Source organism: Panthera pardus, unplaced genomic scaffold (genome assembly GCF_024362965.1).
Source record: "Panthera pardus isolate Hobbes unplaced genomic scaffold, ASM2436296v1 HiC_scaffold_7, whole genome shotgun sequence".
Lineage (NCBI taxonomy): Eukaryota > Metazoa > Chordata > Mammalia > Carnivora > Felidae > Panthera > Panthera pardus.
The window spans coordinates 80470864-80482563 of record NW_026527002.1 but is presented as its reverse complement, the minus strand read 5'-3'; the positions used below and the strand labels follow the sequence as shown (position 1 = coordinate 80482563).

Here is an 11700-nt window from a genome sequence, read left to right as displayed (position 1 = left end):
TCCCCGGAGCCCCCCAGGTCACACCCGAGTCTCTTCTGGAGCCCGGCTGTCCTGGCCACCTGCCCTCTCCCGCAGCCCCCGGTGTCCCCGGCCGCTGTGCTGGAAACAAGTCCAGGAGAGACATCCAAGGAGTCAGCACCCCAGATCTGCCCTCGGGCTTTATGGGCTTCGAGACTCTACTCCCCACTCGGGGCCGGCGACACGGCCCCAGCCCTCCCTGCTTTTCCAGAATCTTCCATTCTGCAGCACCCCCCCCCCCAGCCTTCCAGCTCCCCAAAGATGGCACTCACTGCTCTCTCATGAGCCTCGGGTGGTCCTGCTGCACCCCTATTTGTGGGGCTCCTGCCCTCCTCCCGGCCCCCGGAGGATGTTAGCCTTTGAATGCTGCCAGAAGCCTGAGGCTTTCTGGGCAGACATACCTCCTGTGGCCTTCCGCGATCTCCCAGAATTCCCCAGGCCCGGCACATTTATGCACCCCTGTGTCGTCACAGCGCTTGAGATACTGTCGGGGCTGATGGTGGGGACGATGGAGGTGGTGCTGACGGGGGTCGTGACAACGGGCAGCGGCTGCTGTGTCTGAAGTTCTGGCCTTGCCCGCCCATCTGGAAAGCCCATATGTGAACGTCTGGGAGCCTTCCAGAAGGAGCAAGAGACACATCAGGGATTAATAGTCACAAATAAGCTAACCTGTCCTCCTCACACAGCGTCTAATCGTCTCGTCGGGGAAGGACTGGGGTGGAGAGTTGACTCATTGTGAACCAATTTTCCATTCTCTCCCTTCCCCAACAGGGACACACACACAACATGCACACACACACACGACGTGCACGCACGGACACACACACAACACACACACACGCTCTGCCTGCCACCCCCTCTGACCACAGGCAAAGGATAAAGACCCGGAGATCACTGAGCACTTAAGGCAATGCTCCAGGAATTAAGGGAAGTGAGCCCAGGGCCCCGGGGCCGCTCCCCACGTCTGGGGGCTGTGGCAGCCTCTCTGCTTTCTGAGGCCGAAGAGGACGAAAGAGGAGGGATTTCCTTCTAGGAAAAGACGAGTGATCCCCAGGGTCCCTGGGCACGCCTGGCAGAGGCCCCCTGAGGGCACCGGGCAGTAGGTTCCCCTGAGGGCACCCGGGAGTGGGCAGCGTGGCTCACAATCCCGAGCTTGGAGGAGATACAGGCAAGGTCCCTTGTCTCCTGTGCTTCCTATGGCCCGGATCCAATTTGACTGGTGTCCTTATAGAAGAGGAAATTTAAAGGCAGACAAAGAAGGAGAATGTGTGTGAAGGTGAGGACAGCCGCCCAGCAGCCAAGCAGAGAGGCTGGGAACACACCCTCCCTCACAGCCTCAGACGCAGCCAGCCTTGGCCTCCAGGACCGCAGGTGTCTGGGTCAGCCGCCCCGGATGCTGACACATCTGGCCATGGGGAGGCCCAGAACCCCGCCAAGCACACAGGTGTGTGTGACCTGGAGGGGAGGGCACCCACAGCCCAGGGGACAGCCCATGTCCCGTGGGGAAGGGGAGTCCTCTCTTCCGTCCCTCTGGGACGCATCCCGCAGGCCTCTCACGGGCTCCCGGCTGGGCTGCGGTGGGGACCAGCTGAACTGTGCACCCTTGTGTGGGTGATCAGTGTCCCCCAGAATATCTCCTGAACCCCTCTGCCTCCACGCCACGGTCTTGGGCCTGGTATTCCCGGGTGGTTCTGGCCGGGACGTGCAGACAGCCCCAGAAGGCAGCAGCCCCACCTCGGGATTTTCAAGTCTGCTGAGATAAGGGGACGGGATTTAGGCCGAAGCTGCTATGGAATCACATTTGTCACGGGGAATGTGTGGCGGGACATGACATGTTCCCTCGTGTCCTGATGGCTAAAAGGTGCTCGGGAAATAGGTGCCGAGTGGGGACCCAGGATTTGTGGTCCTGGATGGAGCTTGGCCGCAGCTCCGGGGCTCAGTCTCTGTGCTGAGGACACAGAAGAGAGTTCCCGCAGGTCCGATGGATGCTGGCCAGAGCTCCTGGGTGCAGGCCGGGAGGCAGGAGGGCGGAAGAGGGGGCTTTTGTCCGTTTGGAGTAACTTAGATGTGGGGGGACAGGGTTTGCCGTATCACGTTCTGTAGGCAGATTTGGTCTATTGTTTTATTCCAGGAAGGATATTATTTTGACTCTTATATTTGCCAGATTCTGCTATGCCGTTGATTTAATAGCAGCCTGTCGGGGGCAAGGGAGGAATGTCAGGTTTAATCCCCACATAACACGTCTCACTGACGAGAGCCCACGTGGTGGCCCTATTGCTTGTTTCGAACGGCAACCCTGGACGTTGGCATCTCCACACAGAATCTCAGGGTCCCCTGGCCGACGGCAGTGGCGCCCGGCACGAGGTGCCAGGCAGCTTTCCTATACGCTTGACATCGGGGCCCCTTTGGACATGATGGTGTAATCGGCACCCGGGCGCACCCTGGAGGGCGGGCTGGGCTCCAGACCACACGGCGAAGCAAAACAAGACTACAGCGTGAAGTTTGCTATGGCCGCGGACACTTCGTTTCACGAACGATTTCTCTGGATCAGGTGACGCTGTTTGACAGCATTTTACCCACAGAACTTCCTTCCCAAGTGGGGACGTCCTCCAAGCCCTGCCGCTGCCTTACCAACTAGGGTTCCGGAATATTCTAAATCCTCTGTTGTCCTTCCAACAATCTCCACGGCATCCTCGCCAGGAGGAGCTTCCGTCCCCAGAAAGCACGTTCTGTGCTCCTCCCCGAGCAGCAGCTCCTCACCCATCAGCTTTATCCTGAGATGACAGCAGTTCAGTCCCGTCTTCAGGCTCCACTTCTGATCCCGGCCCTCTGGTCCCCACCACCTCCGCGGGGCCGTCCTGGACTTTCAGTCTGTAAAAGATGTGCTATCTGGGAAGCACAGCTCAGCGAGGGGTGCCTGTGCGCGGAAGGTTACGAGGGCTTCTCCTAAGTCCCATATTTGGTTAAACTGAAGTCCTTTTTCTCTTCTGCTGAAAAAGAAGTGCTCACATGAATGCACAGCGGCCAAGGGGCAGCCCCTGGGGCAGAAGCAGACGGAGGGCTGGGGACCCCTGTGCTGATTATCTATCGCAGCAGAACACAGTTTTATAAACGACACACGATCCATTATCTCGGACCCGGGAAGGCTGGCGGCTGGTCTGCCCAGGGCCTCGCTGGCCCCTCCAGGGAGTCAGCCAGGCTGTGTCTCATCTGGAGCTCGGGCCTCTCTCAAGTTCATGTGCATTGTTGGCACAATCCCGTTCCTTGTGGGGTGGGGCTCCTGCGGCCCCTTGGGGCTGTCTGCCTTCCTCTGGGCTGGCAGGACAGGCTCCCTCTGTGCCTACAGTCGAGACTTAGGTAGCATGGGCCTGATCTCCTCACCATTTGCCATCTGACACGGCCAGATCGGGGGCATGATCACCTGTTCCTGTGTAAATCCCCAGTCATACACAGGGGAGAGGATTATAATTATACAGGGCGAGAACACAGGTGGGAAAGCTGGGAATCCTGCCAGCCGTGCTCCCTCCCCTCCCTCCGGGCTCTCCGGAGTGGGACACAGCCTGGGAGGGTCTACAGGGGACGTGTCCACTGTCTGCAAACAGGCGGCCCAGGCACAGAGTGGCCTGGTGAGGGTCAAGGTTCCCAGCCTATTCTACTTCCTCTTGGCTTACATGCTGCCCCTCTGTGGCCCTGCATTACGGGACAGTCATTGGCCAGCATCCTCTAAGGCAGGACATCGGAGACAGAGAAGGGATGGCCTCTAGAATCATTTTGAGAGAGAGAGAGAGAGAGCAGGCGAGGAGCAGAGAGGGAGGGAGAAAGAATCCCAAGCAGGCTCTGCGCTGTCAACACAGAGCCCAACACAAGGCTCAAACCCAAAAACGTTGAGATCATGACCTGAGCCGAAACCAAGAGTCGGATGCTGAATCGACCGAGCCCCCAGGCGCCCCTGGCTTCTATCATCTTAAACAAAGACTTCCATCCGGAACCACAGACGGACATTGTGGCCACAGAGGCACAGACTGACGGCCTGACCCCTGAGGGTCTCCCCTCCCACCGCAGGCGGGGACAGCAAAGGAATTTGTGAGAAAAGACCTCCCTGCTTGGCACAGCCTCTTTCAAAGACCGTTTGCCCACTTCTTGTAAAGTTAAACATAGTTTTAGCATATAATCCAGGAATCATGCCCATAGGTATTTACCCAACTAATTTAAAAACGTATATTCACATAAAAACCTGCATACAGATGTTTATAGTGTCTTTACTTAGAATTGCCAAAAATAGGAAGGAACTAGGATGTGCTTCAGCGGGTGAACAGATAAGCACACTGTAGCTCGCACACGGCGAAATGCTCCTCCGTGACAAAAAGAGGGGGCCGTCGGGGACGGCAGACACGGGGAGTCCTGACCGCACACGGCTGGGCGAAAGGCGCCAGTCGGAAAGGCTGCACGCCATACAGTCCCATTTATGGGACATTCTGGAAAAGGCAAAACTAGGGAGACGGTAAGCAGGTCGGCGGCTGCCAGGGGCTCGGGAGGGGTGGGGCGGGTGAGCACAGAGGGCCCCCCAGGTGGCGGAGTACCGTGCGTGAGGCTGTGACGTGGGTACGTGACATCATGCATTTGTCTAAACCCTGGGAGCCCTGAGAGTGAACCTTAATATATGTAAATTTTAAAGACATTTTGAGGTTCAGGGGATCTCAGGATGGAGTGAGAAAATGCGTCCCAACAATCCAACTGTATTACAGATACATGAACCGTGCTCACCGCAGGGGGTGGGGAGAGGTGCTGTCCTGAGCGACTTTGAAGGGAGCGAATCTGCGACCAGGGGCAGGGGCGCTGCCAGATGTCTGCTCCAGTGGGAACTGGGTCCCCGGGGCCGGGCTGACAAGTCACCGCTGCTGTGCGGAGGCCGGGACCCTCCGTGGTGGACACGGAGGCGGGAGCTGGGCCTCTCGCCGTGAGTGGAGGTGACAGGTGAGCAGGACGGGCCGGAGCGGGCCGTGGCGTGCCAGGGACGGTGCGGAGCCCGAGCGCAGGTGAGGTGCCTCTGGGTCACCCAGACACGGGCGGACGCACACAGAAACGTCCCCAGGTCTGTGTGCCCACCCACACTGTGTGTCCCTGCCCTGCCGGCTGAGGGCCCGGGGGAGGTGACGTCCGGGGGCACCAGGCACTCCCAGCGCCCAGAGAGGCGGGCGCCTTGGAGAAACGGCCGGTTCCGGGACCAGGACTAGCCCCGGGCACGCGAAGTGAGCGCGGGGCCTCCCGCTGTGTCGGCAAGTAGGAGACGTCCACGCGGAAACATTCGGACGGGGCGAAAGCCCGCTGGAAGAGCGCCCGTGGCCAGGCTGGAAGGACTTCGGCCACAAAATAAATAATACTGTATTGGATTATAAAGCAAAGTGCAAAATTAATATCCATGAAGCCGTATGGATAGAAATAAGTTATGGCATACGCAAGAAACTGGGGGAGAGTACACAAAGCTCTGGGCCTGAAAATCCCAGATAATGTGGATACTCTGCCCTCAGGAGGGCGCATGGGCCACGCTCTGTAGGTGTGGGCAGCACGCCGTGACGTCCTTCCCAAGAGGACAGTCTGGAAATGGGGAAGGAGCACCCTGACCGTGCAGAAACGCTGTGGCCAACACGACTCAGCCAGATGGCCAAGGCCAGCATCGTCGTGTAAGTCACGTTGATGGCAGGTGCCCTCGATACGTGTGACGCAAATGGAACTCACCTCGGCGGCCTTCCTCCCCAGATGCGTAACCTCAGTCAAAAAATGAGGAAAGCATCAGGCACATCGGGAGAGGGGACCGTCTACAAAATCCCCGAGCAGCGCTCCTCACAGCTGCCAAGGTCACTGACAACAGGGCCCGTCTGGGGAGCTGTAGCACCCACAGGAGACAGGAGACGAAATGCAGTGTGGTGTCCCCGGGGCGGGGTCCTGGGGCAGGACAGGACAGAAGACAAAGACCGAGGAACTCTTACTCTGGACTTTTGTTGATGATAATGTCTCCATATCGGTTCCCTAATTGTGACAATGTGATACTAATATGTTAACAACGGGGTAAAGCGGGCATCGGGCGTGTGGGAGCTCAGCGCTGGCATCACCCCTGTTCTGTAAATCTGTCCGTATTGTAAGTTTTATGCTTTAGGTAAACACACGGACACACACGCATCGAGGTGGCATTTCCTCAGTTGGTGACGTCCTGCCTCCCGCGGGAGGATCCCTGGACCCACGCGCCACAGGGACGTCGGAGGCTCCACCGTCTGCTCCGTGTCAGCACCGTCGGGCCTGGGACCCGCCGTCTGGGGAAAGCTGGCACGTTTGGGTTGAAAAGCTCCCAGAAGATGGGGCGCCTGGGCGGCTCGGTCCATTGAGCATCTGCCTCTTGATTGCGTCTCAGGTCATGATCTCCCAGTTGGTGAGTTCGACCCCCACATCGGGCTCTGGGCTGAGCCCGGAGCCTGCTTGAGATTCTCTCTCTCTCCCTCTCTCTCTGCCCCTCCCCACTCGCCCTCTGTCTCTTTCAGAAACAAATAAACATTAAACAAAGTTCCCAGTTGGTCTCCCATAGTTGGCTCAGTGCGGAGTTCATTCCAGGAGCAGGAATCCATTCCTGCGGGAGCTCCCTGCTCGGGGCACACCCAGGCCCCTCCCCGCCCCCACAGAGGGCCCCCGGACGCCCGCCTCCCGGGGCTGTCACTGGGACAGAAGGACAGGGCGTGTGGGACCGTCCGGCACAGGGTGGTCACAAACATGTGGCTCGTAGGATGATGGTGTCACTTCTGCCCTCGTGTCCCCTCGTGTGCGGCACAGGCAGTGCATACGCGTGACCTCGTCAACACTAGCAGCCCGCGGACTGCGCTTCAGAGAGCCCAGGTGACTTCCTCGCGCTCACACAGGCCGGCGGAGCTGGAGCTGGGGTTGAAAACCCGACAGAAGTTTCTTACACAAGATATTAAACTCACTAACTTAAAAGGAAAGTATTGTTAAGTTGGACTTCTTTAAAATTCAGCTGGTTGTTAAGTTGGTACAGGGCCTCTCTGGGGTCAAGCTCTGTCTCCCCAAACTCCAGGCCCGTTACGGACGAGCCGAGGGCCACCACGCGGCCAGTGTTGGCCAGAGGAGAGGGGACCTTGGACACAGTCTTCCAACCAGCTCTGCTCTCAACCAGCACCGGGGCCCCAACCTCCCTGGCAGGGGGAGGGGTGGGTAGGCCTCTCACCCCGGCTCCCTCCCCGTGCGCTCATTCCCGCCCCCACCAGGACAGGGCGGCCCAGGGAATCCGAGTCTGATAGGAAAGAGCCCTGGACTTGGCTGGGCCGGCTTCTCCCGGACCATCATCTCTTACCCATGTCCCTCCTGGTTCTTCGGGGGGGGGTGTCATCCTCCCTAACGGGAGAGGCCCAGGCATGCCAAACGGCTCCAGGGGAATGCCAAAAGTGAACAGACCCAAGAAGGACAGTGTCAGAAGAAGGATCCTCAGAGAAGAAAGATCCACAACCTTGCCCCTGCCTTCACCCCCTCACAGAGTGGCTCTGGGCAGCGAGCAGGGCTGTTCGAATTATCTGGGATCCCTGACGGCTTAGAGAATCAGGTGAGGTCTATGCACCCTCCTCAGAAAAATGTGCAGACACGGGCACACAACCTTGCTTATGACTGTCACGATTTTCGGGGTTCACGGAGCCCGTGAAGCCATATTAAAAACCCCAGTCCCCGTGCGTGCCACAATCAGTACAGGGTAAATGACTAAGGAGATAAAATTAGATGTCTACCTCATCGCAAACACAAAAATAAGTTCCAGATGGAGTAAAGACCTATATGTGAAATGCAAAACTGTAAAACGTTTTTAAAAAGCACAAGAGAATGTTTGTATCGCATCTCAGTGGTGACAATACAATAAACACACAAATCAGAAGAAACCAAACGACCCAAGAGAAAAATGGACAGAGGACGAGAACGCCGGTGCGCAACCAGGCAGCTCTCGGGCGAGGAGACCCAAGAGGTCAGTAAGGCACGGCGGGGGCCGGGGGCGGGGGGGTGCTCATCCACACCCAGAATCGGGGAAAAGCAAAATAAAGCCTTAAGGATGCACCATTTCACACCCATCCACCTGGCAAATGCTGATGCGTCTGATAACACGAAACGTTGGCGAGAACGTGGAGAGACGGGAACTCTCACCATCGCTAGCGGGCGGTAAATTGTCGGAGCCACTTTGGAGAGCAATTTGGCAGCTCCTGCGGAGGCTGAGGTTGCGCGAGCTCCCGCGAGGACCGCACAGTTCTGCTCTGGGTGGCTCCCTGCAGGCGACGGCGTGCGCTCGCTCACGACGTCGCTTGTTCCCAGAGGCTTATTCGTCAGAGCAGAAGTGGCACGCGGAAAGAAGGTCTCTTCCCCAGGGAAACGTCTCAATTCTGGTTGTTCACACGACAAGAGGCCAAACGGTGGTTACGAGTGAACTAGATCCGGCCCCATCAGCACGGATCGAACTCCACGACGCGCTATTGAGTGAAAAGGGAAACGCAAGTCATGAAAGGGAAGGCGCGGGACGGCCCCCGCACGTGGGTTTCTGGCGCACGCAGCCATATTCTGTTTCGTGGACGAGCACACTGGCTCCCGGACAGCAGCTCCAGGAGAGAGGAAGGCTCCCCTCCGTGGGTCGGGTGGCCTCTCCTCTGGTCCTTCAGAAACACCGCAAGCAAGCGGGGTGAACTGTTAACACCGGGTCCCCCCGGGAGCCGCGTAGGTGCCCGCTATCTTGTCGTGGGTACTTGGCTACATACGGGAGGTCGCTCACACTTTCATTTTTCTAAAGACAGTGTCTCACGGTTGTTTTATTTTAAGCGGCAGTAAATGGGCCCTGCCGTGGCCGGGCAGCGTTGCGCCCTGTTCCCGCCGCACCCCCCAGTTGGGCTGGGAGACAGCGGCACGCGGCAGGCTCCCCCGGCTGGGGCCAGGTCTGCAGGGTCGATGCAGTAGGAGGGGGTGGTCCTGAGGGGAGGCCCCAGGAGCACGGGGCTTCTCACTGCCGGTTAGGGACCTCCTGATGGGGCCCAGTCCCCATCCCCATGTGCAGCATCCCTCTCCTGGACCAGAACAGGGCTGGCCCAGCAAGCCTACTTCCTCTGGGAGACAGCACCCATTTCCTAGGGGACAGAACCACCCCCCCCCCGGTTCCTGTGGGACAGGGCAGCCATAAGAGGGTGCTGTGGGGTGGGCAGGGGGGGGTCTCTCTGAGGACCCGACAGTGAGCTGAGAACTGAAGAGGAGAAAGATCCAGTCACTTTGGAAAGTAAAATTTTTTAGGCAGAAAGAACCAAAATTACAAAAGTCTCTGAATCGGAAGAGATTGATGACAAGGAAGGCCGGTGTGGCTGGAGCATAATAGGGCAAGAGGGTTTGGAGATGAAGAGGAGGAGGAGACAGACTGAGCCCTGACACCGAGCCCTGACTGGGCCTGAATCCTTCATACACCGAGCCCTGGTCACACCCTGAGCCCCCACCCTGCTCACAGACTGAGCCTTGATCGTCATAACAAAGCAAACGGATTCCTGGTCATAGAGAGAGCCCTGACCTCTGGCCCAACATGCCCCCCATCCCCTGTCGTGGGCTGAGGCTTGATCCCTGGTCACAGACTGAGCCCCCTTCTCCGGTCACAGATTCACTCCTGATTCCCGGCCGTGGGCTGAGCCCTGAGCCCTCCGTGTTCTCAGCCCTGCGTTTCCCTGGTTACCAAATGCTGCTTCTTGGGGGAAGATGGGAAGATGGCTGTGGCCGGGCTCTGCAGCAGGAAATCCCCCAGGCTCCCGGGCGCTGGGCAGGGACGGTCCCTGACCCGGCCTGCATGCTCCCCTTCCGAGCAGGTACGTGAATCACGGAGGACACGTCAGGGCACGCAGCACGAAGCAGCTGCGTCCGTGGGCCTCTCCGTGATGCGATGCTAATTGCTCTCAGTGGTGCCTGGTGCTTTGTTAAAAAAAAATTTGCTGTTGATTTTATTGAAAGGCAAAAATAGCACAGCATATGCTCTGACCATCTTCAGTGCTAACTGGCAGCGTGGATGGGCCCACTTCTCAGGCCCCCTTGAGCACCCAGAGAGTCTCCTGCTTCCGAACACGCTCCCCAGGGGCGCCCGCTGGTGGGAGGGGCGCTCCGCAGGTAGCCGGCTGAGGACTTCACATCCTGTGTTTGCTGGGGACCTGACGGCCCAGGGCAGAAGTGGTCCCCAGAGCCTTCGCCTGGAGCCCCAGCACTTACAGTTTGTCCGCCCGGGGAGGACAGGTGCCGAGCAGTCGGGTGACGGGGCCATGGCGACACCTTGCCATGCCGTTGACGTTCGATGTCCCTGATGGTGCAGATGGGGACAGGGAAGCGGGGCTGTGGCAAATTAAGACGCCTGTCCTACCTGTCCCTAGCAGCGAGACATGACTGTGAGGGACAGACGGGGCAGGAGTGTCCAGGAACAACCCAGAAAACCAGCAGGGCAGGATGTCTGAGCTGCCCTCTCTCTCCCTGGCTCTGCCCCCCTCCCCACGCCACTGGCTCCAAGCCCATCCCACTGCCTGCTCGGCCCGGGATGGATTCTACAGTCTGCTGACCCTGAGCATCCACATGCTCGGCCTGTGGCCAGACGACAAGAGGCCAGCAGGTGGCTGTGCCCTGCACCTCACCGCCACGCGGCGACAGTTGTCCAGACTCAGGGCCTGAAGGGGTTGCGGGGTCCCATCTCCCTGTGCCTCTGTGTGTGCGTCTCTCTTCGTTTCTCTAGCTCTCTGACTGTGTCCCCCCATGTATATAGCTCTCCATCTCCTACCTTTCTTTCTTTCCACTTGCCCACGCACCTGCCCATTGGGCAAACACGATGAGCACCCCCTCGTGCCCACCTAGCACTGTTCCGGGCGGATGAAAGGGAGGGAGCCCTGGCCCCACAGATCTTGCCCTGTGCAGGAGGAAGGCAGAGCCCAGCATGCGTGGCAGGAGACGGGTCACTTCATCTCCGCGGGCGTCAGAGGGCAGGGAGGAAGGGAGAGATCGAGGTGAGAGCTGGGAGTGACACTGAGCACAGAGAGCCTCCCGGGGGCCCTGGAGAGCAGAGGGTTGCAGATGACGGGCTGGACAGGATGGACCGTGTGCTCTGGAAAGTTGACCCTGGCCACTGTATGAATGGGTCGTTTCAGGGACCATTACACAAGGTAGTTTTGACCTCCAGTGCCCCCCTGCTGTGGGGGACAAGTGGCCCGATGGCCTGAGTCTGAGTGCCCTACTGTCCACAGCAGCATCTGCAAATCAGGAGGCGGGGGGAGGGGGGGCCAATGCGTGCAGACTGCCAGCACGGCCGGCACTGACCACACGGGAGCCACTGTCACCCAGCCCCGGTGGCCACGCTCAGCGCTCAAGTCTGACCTGTAGCCCCACTCCATCACCCTCCATCACCCTCCAGAAGTCCCGTCCCGGGATCCTACTCCTTCCCCACACCGTGTCCCCAGAGGAGCATTTGAAGTGGTGGCCGGCTGTGGACCCTTCCCAAGGGTCCCTTGGCCCTGGGTCCTCCCCTCTCCTGCTGCAGCAAGCCCCCCACGTGCTCAGTCCTCCAGGCTCGACACCGGTCCCCTGCCATCCACCCTGCCCCTCTCCTGTGCTCCCCAGCGTTTGGGGCCAGAAGCTTCCATGCTGGCAGTG

General features: G+C 59.0%; 1 long non-coding RNA gene across 1 annotated transcript; it reads right to left on the bottom strand.

The window, feature by feature from the left end:
* Nucleotides 1-7819: 7819 nt before the first annotated feature.
* Nucleotides 7820-9825, bottom strand: LOC109273252 (uncharacterized). Its single transcript, XR_008419972.1, has 2 exons — nt 9755-9825; nt 7820-8522 (listed from the first exon to the last, which is right to left on the bottom strand). It is a non-coding gene; the product is annotated as an uncharacterized LOC109273252 (long non-coding RNA).
* Nucleotides 9826-11700: the final 1875 nt, after the last annotated feature.